The following is a 20,409-nucleotide window of genomic DNA, read 5'->3' on the forward strand; positions in this document are numbered from 1 at the left end:
ACTCTTCATTGGAGAATCCAATCTTGATCAGACTTACGAGGTTAGAAAGATTACTCAGAGGGTTACCGCAGGAAGAAATTTCAGACCTGGGAGATCCAAAATTACAGAGATACATCAAATTCAATATCGAGCTCCTACAAAGTGAAAAAAAGGTGTGTAGTTTTTTTTAAATTTTTTCATAAGCTTGGTTTGAAAAATTAGTTTGAAGGAATTCAAAGGGCATAGTGAAGCATTATTATCGGTAATTGATGCCCCGAAGAAAGAAAATGGAAACACCTAGTAAGCAACCTGAAATCTCTAGCATGAGTCATGAAGAAGAGGAATAAATGCAACATGATATATCAAAATTACGAGACCAAGTGCAACAAATTTCACTCGCACAAAAAGTAACAGAAAATAAGATGGATGGTTTAAAGAAAGAAGTAGAAGCTAAGATGGATGGTTTAAATAAAGGCTTAAGAGCTAAGATGGATGGTTTAAAGAAAGGCGTAGAAGCTAAGATGGATGGCATGGAAGCTAAGATGAATGATTTAAAGAAAGGCATGGAATATTTGAAGACATATTTGACAAAGTTTCTACAAGAAATGCTTATCAATGGAAAAAGGGTAGTAAAGGAAAGTCATGATGAGAACAAAATAAATGTTAATCATGATTTCATAGACTCTAACATTAGATCGAAGAACCACCATGTTCCAAAGATCGATACGAGGAAGTTTCATGGCAAGGATCTCGGAACATGGATACTACAGATGGAGCAATTTTTTGATCTCCATAATGTGCAAAACACACAAAAGGTACGCATTGAAACTTTATATTTGGAACCAAATCAGTTTGTATGGTATCGATGGCTTTGCTCTCGTAAACAAATTGTCATTTGGGCTATTTTTACGGATGAAATGATAGCACATTATGAGGATACAAAAAGCAACAGTTTTTTTAGCCAATTGATAAATCTCAAACAAAAGGGTTTAATGATGGAGCACATTGAGGACTTCCAAAAATTGAATATAAGGGTAAAAGATATTCCAAAGGATCATAGGATTGATGTGTTCATAGGGACTTTAAAAGATAACATCCAACATGAGGTTCACCTTTGGGAACCAGACTCATTGGAGAAGGCATTCAGGTTGGCAATAAAAATGGAAAGTAAAATTATGGCAATAAGGAAGCCTACCACTCACAATCATAAAGATGGAAGTGATGCTTCCCCTAGCCATCCACAAACTACAAGGTTGACACCACAACAATTGGAAGAAAAAAGAGCAAAAGGGCTTTGTTACAGTTGTGATAGCAAATACACTAAAGGTCATAAGTGTGCCGAGAAGAAATTATTTTACATAGATTGTGAAGAGGAGGAAGAAAAGGAACAAGAAACGTCAAAAGAAGAGGATATACACCAGGAACAAACCCTATAAAAAGAAGAAATGAATCCGACCATATCTTGTAATGCATTAGCCGGAATTACCACTCCTCAAACTATCAAGATAGAAGGGCATATCAAGAAGGAAAAGGTAATAGTGTTGATTGATTCGGGAAGTACCCATAATTTTATTCATTGTAAGATAGCCAAGGAATTGAATTGCTTCCTATATCCAGCACCAGAGTGTCAAGTGATGGTTGCAAGTGGAGGAACCATAAATTTCTCAGGAAAGTGCCATAATATCAAGCTATCCATGGGAGAATATGTATTGAATAGCCCAATTCTTTCCATTCCAATGGGTGGTGCTGATGTTGTACTAGGAGTCCAATGGCTACAATCCTTGGGTACAATAGCTTTTAATTTTCAAGAACTTTTCATGAAATTCTCTTCAGAAGGAAAGGAAGTTGAATTAAGGGGTATCGTAGGGAAACCAAGAAAGATAATCAACTCTAACGGAATGACAAAGATTCTAAAGAAAGAACAACGAGGCATAATTGCACAATTATGTTCACTAGAGGTTCCCACATTGAAATCATCCATTTCTCCAGATCTCCAAAAAGTCTTGGACAATCATTCCAAGGTATTTGAGATTCCCAAAGGACTCCCACCTATTCATGATCATGATCATGCTATTAATTTGATTCTAGGAAGTGTTCCTCCAACATCAGGCCTTACAGATATCCGTATGTCCAAAAGAGTGAAATTGAACGTATGGTTGCAGAAATGCTAGAGGCTGGTATAATTCAACCTAGTCAAAGTTCTTTCTCTCCTCTAGTAGTATTGGTTTACAAGAAGGATGGATCATGGCGCATGTGTCCAGATTATAGGGAGCTCAACAAGCTCACTATTAAAGATAAATTTCTCATTCCTATCATTGATGAATTATTGGATGAATTGCATGGATCAATTTACTTCACCAAGTTGGATCGTCGTTCAGGATATCATCAAATTAGAATGAAGACTGAAGACATTCCAAAAACAACATTTTGAACTCATGAGGGTCATTATGAATTTTTGGTCATGCCTTTTGGCCTTACTAATGCACCTTCTACATTTCAAGGTTTGATGAATTCCATTTTCAAACCCTTCCTTAGAAAATTTGTGTTAGTATTTTTTGCTGATATACTAATCTACAACAAGTCTTGGAATGATCATGTCCAACATGTTGACATGGTGCTCAAACTATTGGAGGAGAAACAATTATATGCAAAAATCTCCAAATGTTTCTTTGGAGTACAAGAGGTGGAATACCTGGGTCATATTGTATCTCATGAAGGTGTTAAGGTAGACCCCAGCAAAATTAAAACCATTAAGGAATGGAAAATCCCCACATCCATAAAGCATCTACAACGATTTCTCGGGTTGTCAGGGTATTATCACAAGTTTGTTAAGAATTATGGGAGAATACCAGCACCTCTAACAACATTATTGAAGAAAGATGCATTTTCATGGACTCCAGAAGCAACGAAGGCCTTTGAACATCTTAAATAGGCAATGTGCCAAGCACCAGTCTTAGCTACACCGGACTTCGCAAAAACCTTTATTGTGGAATGTGATGCCTCAGGAAATGGAATTAGTGTTGTTTTAATGCAAGAAGAAAGATCTATTGCTTTCGAAAGTCGTCCAATCAAAGGAAAGTATTTACGCAAAGATATTTATGAGAAGGAAATGTTGGCAATATTACATGAACTTAAGAAATGGAGACCCTACCTAATGGGAAGACACTTCAAGGTAAAAACAGATCATGATAGTCTTAAATACTTTTTAGAAAAAAGATTATCTTCAGAAGAGAAGCAAAAATGGGTCACAAAGATGTTGGGTGATGACTTTTAAATCATCTACAAAAAAGGGAAGCAAAATGTTGTGGTAGATGCACTCTCAAGAAAGGATGAGGATGTGGAAGCATTTCTTTGCATCATTTCTATTATCCAACCAGATTGGATAAACGAAGCAAGGGATGAATGGAAGAATGACGAGGAAGTGTGGAAAATCATTCAAAAGATACAACAAGATCCCAGTAAATATGATACATTTAGCTGGAAAAATGATTCGTTATGGTACAAGGATCGATTATACCTATGTAAGAATTCCCAAATCAAGCAAAAGATTCAGGGAATTGCACACCTCTCCTGTAGGAGGGCACTCAGGATTTCTAAAAACATACCACAGGGTTAAGAAGGATTTTTTTTGGGATGGATTTAAATCGAATATTCAAAATTTTGTGGTGGAATGTTTGGTTTGCCAACAAAATAAAGTTGAAACAATTAAGACCCCAGGACTATTACAACCTTTATCCATTCCAAGCCAACGTTGGGAGGAGGTTTCAATGGATTTTATCACAGGTTTACCCAAGTCCGAAGGAAAGAGTGCTAGCATGGTGGTAGTTGATAGACTTACCAAGTATGCACACTTTTGTGCATTATCTCATCCATTTAAAGCAAGTATAGTTTCTATTGCATTTATGGAAACAATTCAAAAGCTACATGGAAACTCAAAGATCATTGTAAGTGACAGAGATCCCATTTTCACTGGAAATTTTTGGACAAAATTATTTTCTTGTCTTGGTACTCAGTTAGCTCATAGCTCATCTTATCATTCTCAATCTGATGGGAAAACTGAGATAGTAAAAAAATGTTTGGAAGGAAATCTTCATTGCTTTGTATCTGATAAACATACACAATGGGTCAAATGGTTGCCTCTGGCTAAATGGTGGTATAACACTTCCTTCCATACTGCAACAAAAATGACCCCATTTATGGCACTCTATGGATATCATCCACCATCCATCACATCATATTTAAGAGAAAATTCTAAGGTTCAAGCGGTGGAAGATCACATCGAGCATCAACAACAAGTTCTCCAACTCTTAAAGGATAACCTCACCTTGGCGCAGAATAGAATGAAACATCAGGCAGATCAACATCACAACGAAATAAATTTTGATGTAGGTGATTGGGTATTCCTACGGCTACAACCATATAAACAAATGTCCCTCAAGCAAGCTAAGAAGGATAATGAATTATCACCAAAGTATTATGGTCCGTACAAGGTGTTGCAAAAGATAGGTACTATGGCATACAAATTGGAGCTTCCTGCAGCTTCCTGACTGCACCCAGTTTTCCGTGTTTCATGCTTAAAGAAGGTTATAGGTGACAAGCTTCCAGTTCAAACAATATTTCCAAAACTTGATGAGGAAGGAAAAATCATATTGGAACCTGAAGAAGTCAAAGAAACAAGAACTCGATAGCTATGAAATCAATCAATTTCAGAGTATCTCATCAAGTGGAAGAACTTACCCATTGAACATTTCACATGGGAGGATGAGAATTTTATACAGAAGCATCCAGAAATACTCAAGCGTTGAGGACAACACTTTTTTGAAGGAGAGGGGCATGTTAAGTCCCTATAATACTAATGATTCCCCCATTACAATTGTCGTTGTATCCTTATTGTTATTGTTGTGCCCCTATTGTCCCCATATTGTTATTATTGTGCCCCATAGAATCCCTCTATTGTTATTTTTGTGCCTTTATATTATTATTGTTAGGTCGGCTTGGTTATATTGTGACCCCTTAGACTCCTATATATAGAAAGGAGGTTTTATCATTTGAATCATCCAAGAATTGTTCATTTGTGTAATGTAAAGGAGGTTTCCCCCTCGAAGAGACTGAACTCTAAGGTGTTGATATATCTTTTCTATATTTTTGTGAGCTGGTTTCATAACAAATTTGTTGTTACAATTATCTAGAAATAAAGCATTTGCAGAAGAGTTACTGATTGTTAAATCTTGTTTTTAAGAAATGAAGGATTTTGATTCCAAAAGTGAACATCAAATCGCTAATTTACAAAATCAGTTGGAAATTTTTCATCAAATCTTTGATTACAAAGTTAACTCTTAACCATGGCAAAGGATAAAAATAGCTAGTTAGTTGATTCACACAATCAACGTTCAACCCTTACTAAGGCAAAGAAGTTCCCCATGGACAAAGTCACTGAATTGAAAAGAAGAGTGTTTGTTTATGGAAAGTAATGGATATGCTGAATAAAACAATTGTTCGATTGGTAAACATGAATTCAAAATTTTTAACATAACTATATTACTTAAGGGTAACTCTTTAATCAAACTTTGAAGCGTAATTTTTTAATCAAACTTTTATTGGTGAAGGGTTAATTTATTATCAGAACACTATCTTTGAAGGGAAAAATTTTAAATGTAATGTTTCTTGACAGGAAGCATAAAGACCCAAAACATCAAAAAAAAATTGTCTGATGGCTAAAAGGAAATCCAAATTCCATCCCTGCTCCTGATGATCAGCAACAACAAAGTGGCGTCGTGACAGTGGCGGATCTATTTGTCAAAGAACAATGCAAATAATGTAATTATAATTTGATTAGATAGAATGAACGCCATTTTCTCAAATCACAGTGAAATGTTGTTAGCTCCCTATAAGGTTGCAGTACATGTTTTGGTAAAGCAACCTTCTTTGGGCGATAGTTGCACCAAAATCCATCACGAAGGCATAATCATTACGAGAAAGAGGGTTAAGAACAATCGGTCCTTTAGCTCCAAGCTTGAGCATCATGGTCAATGTCATCTCCATAGTTGAACAAAATTAAACAAATAATTTGAAAATTTCACATTACAATTACAAACGAAAAATATATATATTTTTAGAATATTTTAATTCTATTTTTTTTAATTCTGATTGGTTTTGTGCATCTAAGTATTACCAGATGTGCTTCTAGTACTACCACCAACAGTACCAACATGTTTGCTTTGGACGTATCCACGTAAGTGTATCGATAAACAACTCCTCATTCCCATGTGGAGTATATTTAATGATGACTGAAAGATTATCAATGTCATTGAAACTCTATCATTTAGATTGTAAAATGAAGTGGGGCTTGCTGAAGGCATCATTCCCATGTGGAACTTATGTAATCATGATTGAAACATTGTAAAAAGCATTAAAACCCTAACTTGTAACGCCGGTAAGCGGGAAGCTTCCTTCCATTCTCAAGAATGCAATTGTTTTAAGTTCATGATCGTACTTATTATATTTCCCATGTAAAACATATTTAATGGTAGCTGAAACATTTTCAATATCATTGAGACTCTATCATTCATATTGTAAAATTAAGTGTGGTTCGCTAAAGACATTTTTCCCATGTGGAACTTTTGTAATGATGATTGAAATATTGTAAAAATCATTAAAACCCTAACATTCACCTTGTAACACAGGGTAAGAAGGAGGCTTCTTTCCATTCTCAGGAATCTAATTGTTGTATGTTCATGATCATAATTGTTATATTCTTAAACAATTTAAATAATATTATTACTCTGAAAATGAAATGTTCAACTATAGGATACAAATACATTATTTAATATATAATTTATATATTATATTTTCTTCCTTAAATTCGTATTAGACTTATTACACAAGTGAGAGTACACAAGTGTCATTGTGATTGGAAACAAGACGATAACCTCCAAATCTAGAAATCTAGAGGTGACATGCCAAACGTTGTTATATCTTTAAATTTAATGTGTTATGTCAATACACTAAATTAGATCCCCAGAAAAGGACAAACATATTTTAATATATATGGAATATATATGAAAGGATAACGAGCTATTTGGACCTTTCATTTCAAGTTACTCTCTCCATTTTCGTTTAGCTGGGGTTTGCTTACAACATTGCCTGCTTTAATGTAAATTTAAACTTTATTTTGTTGTTGATGTGCAATGTAACAATAATTCACGGCTTTTCTATAGATTTAATGTTTGCAATATTATTTATGTCATATCTTAGAGAATATTTTTCTTATAAAATCTATTTTTCATATTTAATAAATAAAAATAAAAATTTGTCAATTTTTATTAAAAAAAAAAACACAATTTACCCAAATTTTAAAGAGGAAATATATTTTGCTATAGAAAACATCAAAATTTGAAACTATATTAAATCTTTATGAAATTAAATATTTTTACAAATATATTGTTAAACATTTTATAATTAATATTTTAAAAACTAGTAAAATTCATTAATATTCTTGTGCTTTAAAATAAATATAAACTTTAAAATTTCCACTAAATATAATAAACCATATTAAAAAAATCACATTATTTTTATTTCCCAATTCTTTTCACCAAATACATTTAAAAAATTTAATTTTACATATTAAAGAAATTACATTTAAACAAATCATAACATGCCATGTTCAAAATAGAAGACACATGAAGGTTTTAACAAATTTCTTGCAATAGTATAGTATCATTTTCTATGTATTGAATAAGCCCCTAACATAAGTGACTAACCCTTTCACTACATATAATATTAGTAATAACATTTAAAAATAATATGATGAGTGTATTCGTACATTATAACTAACATTACAACTAACACCTGGATGTTCCAACTTAAACATTTTTGTAATTCTGTAAGACACTTGGTTTTACCGCGTCAAACAAAAAAATAAAAATGTTTCAATTTAACAACATCATAATTTTACATTATGATTGTTCTACTTTGAAAACTTTGTGATTTTGTAAAATGATTTGGTCAAAAGAATATTAGCTATGAAACAACGAACTTAAAAAGGATGATTAGTTGAAGGTTAATACATTCAAACTCAACACTTTATGTTAAGGCTTATTATTTGCCCATTATTATGATTACATATCTCTCAATCACCCACAATAAAAGTTGCGTTTTTTACTCTAATTTAACTATATTTAAACTAAGTGAGAGTATCTACAATGTAGCCCTTGTTCAAATTTGGGAGTTGGTTGATACCTTTCAAAGTTCAATTATTAAATTAAGTGGCAGGGAACGTTAGCTATGCGGCCTTGTTTAACATTTAGATATGGCTAAAATTATTGGTTGGAGTAATTTAGATATAACTAAAATTTGTCTATGATACACATTACAAAATTCATTAAAAATTGTAAAAGGTCATCTTGTATTATGAACGGTTTGTAGTTTCGGGTAGAGGAAGTTGAGTTAAAAGTTGGGTTGTTAGGTTATGAATGTGTTGCATGTTCAAGGGGTGGATTTCTTTTACATGTGAGCTGGGATAAAATCCACACACATTATTCATTTATTTTTACATCTAACATCCATTCTAAACCATCATATCACACAATCAGTCCAGCGATCATTGCTCTTCCTACCTTCGTATCCATGAGTTGAATCGAATATGAAGTAGTTATGTCTGACAATAAGTTTTCAACACCACCTGCAAGCTACCCTAAAGAAAATCCTCCCCCAGGTTTGGATAGCTTGTCTCCGTGATTTTTTAATCTTATCAATTATTTCGTTACATGATTATAATCACAAATAAATTGTATTTACATTAAATTGTCTTTTATGCATATGGGCCTATAAAAACATAGCAAAGAGGAGAGAAAAGATTCATTGAAAAATGGTATGGATTCAATTGCAATTTTTCTTTATTGTGTAATTGGCACGACCACATTAACCAATGTGTTTGATATAGTCCAATACACATATATGAAGCACATGTAGAACCACATTAGTAAATGTGGTTGATATATGTTGATAGGCTTATATTAACCAAATTAGTAATTATTAAGCACATCTTGTTAAACGCTAACTATTTCTAATTGTTAATAACTATATAAATAATCAAAACAATCTTATTGTATATTTATATATTTATGGTTATTATATTAATATTATATTATATATAAAATAAAATTCTATTATTATATAATATTATATTAAGAGTGATTATAATTGAAATATAGAAAATTAATAACATTTAGCTATTATTAATAATATTGATTTATCTTCAATTATATATATATATATATATATATATATATATATATATAATAATTATTGAAGATAAAAAAATATTATTTATTTATACAATAAATAAATAAATATCATTATATATTCGCATTTAAAATATTCATTTTATTTCTCAATGAATTTAATAATATTTTTTTTGTCAATTTGTCTGTGATCCTCCAAACTTGACATGTGGCTTGAGGAGTCACGACCCAAGGGAATCTAAGTCGTCAAAGTCACCTAGGGATCGCACCCGGCCTGGGCCACACCAACCATAAGCTAATTGGATTTTTTAGTATGTCTCCTCCCACTAGCACAAGGCACAACCACCCCTCGTGAGGTTTGATCCTGAGTCACCTTGCTAATGAGGCCCATCCTCAATTGGTTGTGCTAGTGGGACTTGACCAATGAATTCAATAAATTTGTCATCAATGTGGTAGCATTATATATATATATATATAGAGAGAGGATTAATATTTTATAAGCCCCTCGGATTAATATTATAAATCCAAGGGACTAACAATATTATAAACTCAAAATATTAATATTATAAACCCATCGGAATAATAATATTATAAACTCTACGATTATAAACATTAAAATTATAAACCCAACCTAATATTATAAACTAAACTATTAAAGTCTAATTTATACAATGCGACATTGAATAAATTGTAATGTAATTTATCAATGTGATAATGATTGTCACATTGATTATCACATTTCTTGTTGCACTATGGTTTGAATGTTATTATTAAGTTTAACATTAGGTTTCATAAACTCGGGTGATTAATCGACCCAATTAATTATTATTATAAACCCAAGGATTATAAACCTAAGAGATTAATACTAAACCCTAATATATATATATTAAAAATGAAATGTTATTACAATGAATTAATCATATGGTCATTTATTACATTGTACTAAATATTAGGGTTTATAATATTGGTTTTCTAATGTATATGGTTTCTTAATATTGGGCTTATAGCCCTATATATAGGGCTTCTTAATACTATAAGCCAAAAGGATTAATATTAAAACCTAAATAGTTAATATTAAAAACCCAAAGTATATAAACCCTAAGATAAATATTGTAAACCCTAGAATTATCAGGGTTGACCATGGTTGATTTTCATATTGAGACAATATTTGTCACAATGTGACATTTCACCATGTTTGGCCATGATTGATTTTCATATGCAGACAATCTTTGTCGCAATGCAACGTTGGGCCATGGTTGATTTTCATATTCAGAAAATCCATGTTACAATGTGATATTGGTCTATGGTTGACCATGATTATAAACCAAGGAGATTTATATTAGACCCAAGGATTAATATTATAAACTCTATGAATAATATTAAACCCTAACAATAAGAACCCTTGAATTTTTTTTGTAAGTTTGGTAGGACTACATCTTCATCATGTCTAATATGTCACCGTGATCAGGGCAATGAATTGAACCTGTGAGTTCACATCAAGGAGTGCCTTAACAGAACACCCAATCACCATTTATCCAAGACCCCATGGATAATAAGAACCCTTATATTAATAAACCCAAGGGATTGATATTATAAACCAAAGGGAATAATAAACCAAAAGGATTAGTACTAAAAACCCAAGGGATAAATACTATAAACTGAAGGTATATAAATCCTAAGATAAATATTATAAACCCTAAAATAAACATGGTTTACCATGCTTGATTTTCATATTGAGACAATCTTTGCCACAATGTGATGTTGGACCACAGTTGCCCATGATAGACCATGGTTGATTTTCATATTGAGACAATCTTTGACTCAATGTGACATTGGACCATGATTGACCATCGTTGACCATGATTATAAATCCAAGGGATTTATATTAAACATTAGGATTAATATTATAAACTCTATGAATAATATTATACCTTAGGAATATGAACCCTTAGATTAATAAACCCAAGAGAATAATCAACCAAATGGATCAATTCTAAAACTCCAACATTTTATAAACCCAAGGGATTAATATTATAAACCTAAAATAAACATTATAAATCCTAAAATAAACATGGTTGAATATAAAGTCCCTTGGGGTTATTATGAACCCAAGGTAATAATATTAAACCCAAGGGATGGATATTATAAACCTAATTTAATTAATTAAATCCAAGATATTTATATTAAACCCAAAGATTAATATTATAAACCATATGAATAATATTACACCCCTGGAATATGAACCCTTAAATTAATAAACCCATGGGATTAATATTATAAAACTAAGGGAATAATATTACACCAAAGGGAATAATATTATAAACCTAAGGTATATAAACCCTAAGATAAATTTTGTAAACCCTAGAATTATCATGGTGTACCATGGTTGGTTTTCATATTGATACCATCTTTTTCGCAATGCAACATTGCACGATGGTTGACCATGATTGATTTTCATATGCCAACAATATTTTTCACAATGCAACGTTGGACCATGGTTGATTTTCATATTGAGAAAATATTTGTCACAATGTGGCATTGGACCAAGGTTAACCATGATTATAAACCAAGGGGATGTATACTAGACCCAAATATTAATATTATAAACTCTACGAAAAATATTAGACCCTAGGAATAAACCCTTAGATTAATAAACCCAAGAGATTGATATTATAAACCAAAGTAGATAATAAACTAAAGAGATTAATACTAAAAAACAAATGGATTATAAACTCAAGGGAATAATATTAAACCCAATGGATAAATATTATAAACCCAAGGTATATAAACTATAAGATAAATGTTATAAACCCTAAAATAAACATGGTTTACCATGATTATAAACCAATAAGATTTATATTAGACCCAAGGATTAATATTATAAACCTTGTGAATAATATTAAACCCTAGGAATAAGAACCCTTAGATTAATAAACCCAAGGGATTGATATTATAACCGAAGAGAATAATAAACCAAATGGATTTGTACTAAAAATCCAAGGGAATAATATTAAACCCAAGGTATATAAACTCTAAGATAAATATTATAAACCATAAAAAAACATGGTTTAACATGCCTAATTTTCATATTGAGACAATTTTTGTCACAATGCGATATTGGACCATGGTCGATCATGGTATACAATGGTTGATTTTCATATTGAGACCATATTTATCACAATGTAACATTGGACCATGGTTGACCATCATTGACCAAGATTATAAACCCAAGGGATTTATATTAAACCCAAGGATTAATATTATAAACCCTATGAATAATATTATATCCTAGGAATATGAACCTTTAGATTAATAAACCCAAGGGATTGATATTATAAACCCAAGGGATTAATTCTAAAACCCCAACATTTTATAAACCCAATGGAATAATATTAAACCCAATATATTAATATTATAAACCGAAGGTATATAAATCCTAAAATAAATATTATAAACTCTAAAATAAACATCGTTGACTATGGTTGACTATAAAGTCTATGGGGGTTTAAAACCCCAAGGGACTATGAACCCAATGAAATAATATTAAACCCAGGGGATGAATATTATAAACTCTCATTAATTAATTAATTATATCCAAGTGATTTATATTATACCTAAGGATTAATATTATAAACCCTATGAATAAAATTACACCCTAAGAATATGAACCCTTAGATTAATAAACCCAAAGGATTGATATTATAAACCCATGGGAATAATAAACCCAAGGGATTAATACTAAAAACCCAAAGAATTATAAACTCAAGAATAATATTAAACTCAAGGGATTAATTTTATAAACCCAAGGTATATAAACCCTAAGATAAATATTGTAAACCCTAGAATTACCATGGATGACCATGGTTAATTTTCATATTGAGACAATCTTTGTCATAATACGACATTGCAACATGGTAGACCATGGTTGACTATGATTAATTTTCATATGCAGACAATCTTTGTCACAATGTGACGTTGGACCATGGTTGACCATGAGTATAAACCAAGGGCAATTTTTCTTTATTGTGTAAATATATGCGAGGTATGATTTTCTGCTTTTTATTTATTTATTTATTTCCTTTAATGGATTTTCGGCCTTACACCTATGTGCTTTTAATGGTTTTGTGAAACATGTTGCTATTAGATTTTATGGTGGGTAAAAAGAGAAAAAAGATCTGGATGAAGACAAATGGGAAAATGATGGGGGTGATGATACCTTAATGATTTCACTCAGCAAACTAATAATGGAGCTAAAGTGCGCTTCATAATTTCAATGTGCGGACACAGGTCAGTCTGTTCCTATTTAGCCTATTCATGGTCTAAAAGAAACACGTTTTGTCCAAAAGGAACCATTGTTTCTAATTTGGTAACTGTGATAAAGTTGTTCCAAGCATGCTCTGTTGCAAATATAAAACATTGTCTCCATTTCCATCTAAATCTTTCAGTAATTTCTTTTCATAAAATGTTACATCATTTTTCCATTTCTTTTCATAAAATGTTACATCGTTATTTTCATTTTTATCCATAAAGTTATACTTTTAAAATTTAATTAAATATTTGTTTAAAAATAACATAGGTTTTCAATTATTAAATTTATTTAAATTATATTAGTTATATTAACATAGAAATATAATAGTTGATAAACTAGATAAATATTAATCTATATCTAATATCCAAAAACTTCTTTCATGACATATATCACTTTACTAAAATTAATAAAATCATAAAAGCTAATTAAATTATAATTTTATTTTATTTCTATTTTTTTTGGACTAACAAAATATCAATCCACACTAAATATCCAAAAACTTCTTTCATGACATGTATCACTTTACTAAAATTAATAAATCATATAAGCTAACTAAATTATAACTTTATTTTATTTTTATTCTTTTTGGACTAGCAAAAGATTTGATCAACCAACGTCACTACTTCGTAGGCTATTAAACTACCCCATAGGCTATCATTATTATTATTATTGTTATTATATAAGTTAAACATATATACATTAAAAAAACATATAACAAATTCAACCCCTTCTATTTGAATATTTTTGGATCTATCATACTGAGTTTTAAAATCGATGTTTCTAGCTAGCTAGTGTGGCTCGCTATTAGGATTGAAAGACGTTTCGAGTCAGTGAGTGTGTTTTTATTCTTTTTCGGCTAACAAAAGATTTAGTCAACCAATTGCATTGCTTTGTAGGATATTAAACTATCCCATAGACTATCATTATCATCATTATTCATATTATCATTATATAAGTTAAATATGTATATATGCAAAACAACATATAACAAATTTAACCCCCTTTTGTTTGAATATTTCTGGATCCATCAAATTGAATTTTAGAATCGATGTTTCCAACTAGCGAGTGTGGCTCATCATCATGATTGAAAGATGTTTCATGTCAGTGAGTGTGGCTCATCACTAGGATCGAAAGATGTTTCGAGTCAACAAGTGTGGCTCATCATTAGGATTGAAAGATCTTTCAATTCTGATGATCAGACACATTCGTTTGTTGGAAACATCCATTCTAAAAACTAAATGTGATGGATCCGGAAATATCCAAACAAAATTATACACATCACAGAAGTCTTAACTTTGGAAAATTTAACCCTATTTTACCATGGATATTATTCATCTATAAATAGATTTTGTTATAATACCATGCCCAATACAAATGCCTTATTAATACCACATGCTCGAAAAACCGTAACATACTTATGACATTTTTAAAATTAATTAATTTAATTAAAAGGGAAAAATGACATAACTACTTTGGAGATAAATCTCAACCTTTGATTTTTGTATATCACTAAGAATATTTTAAAATAATATGTGGAATTTAAATCAGCAAGGGAAAAATGACATAACTATTTTGGAGATAAATCTCAACCTTTAATTCATGTATACTACTAAGAATATTTAAAAATATTATATGGAGTTATATTGACATAACTATTTTGGAGATAAATCTCAACCTTTAATTCATGTATACTAGTAAGAATATTAAAAATATTATATGGAGTTATATCATCTGCCTAATAATTATTGATAATTACACACATAGGTGTGTCTCTTTTGTAATAGGGCTTTAGGAAATATTTGTTTTTTTGGTTTTTAATTAAACTGTTTAATTAAAAAAATGTCAAATGAACAAGTGTGATATAAAGTGAGTTATAGTTTTTTGGGTATGTGGTATTGATAAGCCACGGTATTGTAACAAAAACTAATTATAAGTTAAAAATCTTCATGATAAAGTGGGGGTAAATCTCCATGGTGATGGATAGTTTTCCATATATATATATATATATATATATATATATATATATATATATTTCAAGGAAATATCTGGGCAGATCCACCCGAAGGGATCACATCCCGTTGGCTTATGAGTAGAGCCTAACCTCGAGGACATCTAGGAGATTTGATTCTGTGACCTCCATTAGCGAGGTACTTTAACGACGAGAACTCGATCAATTGAGCTAACCCTCGACACTATATATATTTAAATTATATATAGATTTTATAATTATTTTTCAATAGTAATAATAATTTAAAATAAAGTTATAATTTAGTTAGATTTTATGATTTTTTATTTAAATTTCAGTGATATAAAATGTATCATGTAAAAAGTTTTTTGATGCTTACTATTAATTAATCTATGTAGCAACCATTTAATTTCTAAGGTAGAGCTAATTAAACTAAAAATTTTGAAACCTTATTTCAAAATAAACATGGATATCGACATAATTATTTCAATTTTATTAAATTTAATATAAATATCAAAATTAATGGTTACAAAATTTAAATCATATCCATTTTTTACCTTTGATGTATTATAGAATGAGATCTTAATAAAATTGTGTTATAATGGGATCATTGTACAAACTACATAATTCGACAATATATCGAAACTTTTAAAATTTAATTAAGTATATAACTAAATAATTATGAAATCGCACTTAATAAAGATTAATTATATATATATATATGAATTCTAGAAAATCTGTAAGTTCAAAATCCCATTTTTTCATGAGATTTGAACCTACATAAATAAGGAGAAATAATCATTCACTAAACCATCTAAATTAAAATCTTTTAATTTTCTCAAAATGCATTTTAATTATTAAACATTATTAATATTTTAAATAAAAAAATTAGAGAAATACTTATACTTTTATAATGTTTTCTCTACAATACAACATGAAAAGCACGATTTTCAAAAGTATTTACTATAAGGACTAAATATTTACACTGACTACAAAATTGTAGTTATATTAAATTATAATGAAAATTTACACACTAACATAGATCTATCTTAACTTTAAATTTGCCAAGCACATTGAGGGATCAAATTTCATGAAGTGCAAACCTCTTTTAGAGTGTAAAGATATTACAAACCTCTTTTAGAGTGTAAAGATATTTGATCCCTCTCAACACTTAGTAGATTTGAGCTTAAATGTAGACTTAAAATGGATCTAAACTAATTGAGAGACACTCTCCAAAACAATATAATAGAAATGTTATAATGTAATATAATTTCTTGTAAACATTTTTATTATATGTTATCATTACTATTATTATTACTCTTCTTATTATTCAATTTACTACCTCCTCCATCTTCCCGACGACACACAACGTTTGGAATGCCTTGAAAGGTTCATCTTTGCAACTGTGTGGTCCCAAAATGGATGTTTAAACTTCCGAGCCTCATGGTGCTTATGATAGAAGGCGACAACACTAGTGCATAGTATAAGGAAATACAAAATATTCTAAATTTGAAAATACTCCACTTGTCGCATAAAAAAATTCACACACTACTATAGGTTAAGCTCTTTTAAGACATTAGTTTAAGACGGAAAAATACGTTTAGTTTCAAGTAGACCTTTTCCTACTTATTTATTTTAATTACTATTTATTTATTTTTCACCTTTCTTGCGACTTTTTTGTGAGTGGGAGAAAAATGATTTATTTTAATTACTTTTAATTTATTTTTTCCGCATCTCTCGCGACCTTTTTTGTGAGAGAGCAGAATGATTTTACTCTTTCACTAGATTGATTTGCTGGATCGGAGAAACTTCTATTAACAAAAGGAGAAAAAATGGAGTAGCATGGACATTGCTACACGCAACAGTGGCTTGACACAACTATCAGTGAGCTTAAGTAGATTGTATATTCCCAGAATACTTGGGAATTCGACAGACATGGGCGTGGTCAAAAAATTGACCGCATCCATGTCCGTTGGATTCCTGAATATTCCAGGAATCTATAATCGACTTAAGGATGGCCCACGGCTACTAGATCCAAAGGATCTCTTGTCAATATCCATGGTGTGCAGATCCTAAAACAACATTAGAACAACATGCTCACATAGCAGCCCAAAAGCTCACAATGAGGGCCCGTGCACTGCTCCCCTCTCTTGTTTCTCGCCTCAAACACATCAAGCACTTGAATATCTCTAAGTGCATGATCAATTGCAGGACCAAGATTTTCAATTGGCCTTCGAATCCCTTAGAAACCTAGTTACTCTATGATTAAGGAATCGTGACCAATCTCTTGAAGTGTGTGATCAATTGCAAGACCAAGATTTTCAGTTGGCCTTCGAATCCCTTAGAAACCTAGTTACTCTATGATTAAGGAATCGTGGCCAATCTCTCGAAGTGTGTGATCAATTGTAGGACCAAGATTTCCAGTTGGCCTTCAAATCCCTTAGAATTGTGACCAATCTCTCGAAGTGTGTGATCAATTGTAGGACCAAGATTTCCAGTTGGCCTTAGAATCCCTTAGAAACCTAGTTACTCTATGATTAAGGAACTGTGACCTAACACGTGAATGCATTTCAAATATAAGGTTTGTAGGGTTTGTGAATAATTGTACCCTGCAAAGTGCTTAGCATTATAATCTCACGAATGGTAGGAATTTGTTTGATAATTCCCTAGAAAGCCTTTAACAAAATTGTCACAATATCCAAGAATTAGATTTAAAGGGTCGTTTTGGATTCACTTCATCTGATTTGATAAAAATAGGTGAGAATTGTCCAATGCTTTTGAGGTTCTCATTCGAGCTTCAACCCTCTGTTGATATTCCCGAGTCGTCTAATCTCTAGCCACTTACTACTGTAATCTGCAATAATTGTCATTAAACATAGTAAACATAGTAGGTGGTAGAAAATCCAGGCTACACTTATCACCTTCGATCTCTCTTCCATTTTCTGCTAGACTTCTTAGTTCCTCAGCTACAACTTAAACTTCTTTAAATATAGCAATGATCTCTGTCTTTTCTTTTCGATTCATTTCCTTAATCTGCTTCAATCGGGTTTTGTGACCCATGATTGTTTTTCTTGTCTTATGGTTGTTTTCCTAATTGCATGAGGGTATCTTCCATATAGTCCCTCAAAAAAATATAATGTTTAATATGCTCCGGGTAAAGCACAATTTTCAACCAAAACTCTGTTATACTTAACAAAACACCAAAATATTTTTACAAGATCCTAAACTCTCTTCTTCAATAAAATATCTTTTGTTTTAAAATCTTTTTACAAAATTTTTTAACTATAAACCTTTTCTCTCGTAAATATTAGAATCTTTATATTTTTTTTAATATAACAAAAACTCTTTATAAAACACTCACCTCATATATTACTCTAATCTGTTTTCATTTCTAATATATATTTTTTTTTTTCCGGGGAAAAAATCACAACTTTTTATTAAGGCAATAAAAAGTTTTACAAGCTATTGAAACATATTCCACCATCTTTGGCTCATAAGACTGCTGCTCTGCTCAACATTTAAGGAGTTGTTCTGCTGTTCTGCTCAACAATTAAGGAGCTGTTCTGTTGTTCTGTAGGACACAGAACCTTTACAATCAACCTCCCAAAAACGAAGGTGCTATATCAACTATGTATCGTTAATGTGAAACCAAAAAAAACTGGGGCCTCCTTTTATAAGCAGGAAAACAGCCCCCCATAACAAAAAACAAAAATGTCTCAAAGCCCGAGGGCAGTTCCAAAAAGGATATCAAGGACATAAACTGTTTGCTGTGTACATATAAAACTGCTACTGAAAATCATGGTCTCTAAGAAAAAAACAGAGCTGGAAAATACAAGGAAAAAACATATATATTATATAGTGCCGCTGCAAAAACTGTTTTCAAAAAGAAGCTGGACGGCCAAATCATAGAGACTGTGCATAGGGAGGCATATTTGATCTGACTGTATGCCCCTGTCTGAACTCTTCTATGACCCAGTTGCCCATATCCTGTTGTACACCAGCTTTAGATAGCTGGTCTGCTTCTTCATTCTTGTCCCTGTAAATGTGGCAAATAGAAAAAGTGTTAAAAGATGCCTTTAATAATAAAATTTCTTCCACAAGAGTTTTCAATATCTGATTATGACAAGATGCTTTTCCATTGACCCAATTAATGACATTGAGGGAGTCCCCAAAGATCTGTATCTTGTTTATGTTTCTGTGAAGAAGCCAACATAGAAGGTAACGAAGAGCTGATAATTCCGCAAAGTTATTAGTGCCATAGCCCAGCCCAACAGAAGCTTTTAATGAATGATCAGGATCGATATGAAAGTACAAGCCAGCTACTGCCCTGTTATTTTGTGAGGCTCCATCAAAAAAACCCCAAGGAATGCCTTCTTGTATGGTGATTGGTTTTTGCTTTTGTTTTTGTTCTTTTTGTTCAGGAGGTGGTAATGCAGAATAAATGGCCGCAATGTTAGTGGCAGTGACGAAAGAAGGAGTATCCTTGTCTTGAAAAGTGCTTTTATTCCTGGCAAGCCATATTCCCCAGCAGTATATGAGTGGCAAGTTTCTCAGGTTTCCATCAGGGAATTCTTGCCACCAATTTCTCCAAGCTGACTCCAAAGAATCGAGGCCCCATCTAGCATTTACCTTAAGCAGCGCAGTAGCTTCCTCCCAAATCTGTCTAGAGATAGCACAAGATATGAAGAGGTGGTTTATGGATTCTTCATCCGACTTGCACAGTGGGCATCTACCAGGCCCAACAAAGAATCTTGACTGTAGAATTTCCCAAGTTGGGATCTTCCTTTTTAAGATACACCAAAGAAACAATCTGGCCTTGGCTGGGCTTTTGAGTTTCCACAAATTTTTGGCCCACCACTCCGGGATGCCCCAGCCTTTTTTTCCCATCAAGAAAAGGTATCCATCTTTAGGCG

Source organism: Pinus tabuliformis, chromosome 1_2 (assembly GCF_031772625.1).
Source record: "Pinus tabuliformis cultivar Carrire ecotype Pingquan chromosome 1_2, CPIR1, whole genome shotgun sequence".
Classification (NCBI taxonomy): Eukaryota; Viridiplantae; Streptophyta; class Pinopsida; order Pinales; family Pinaceae; genus Pinus; species Pinus tabuliformis.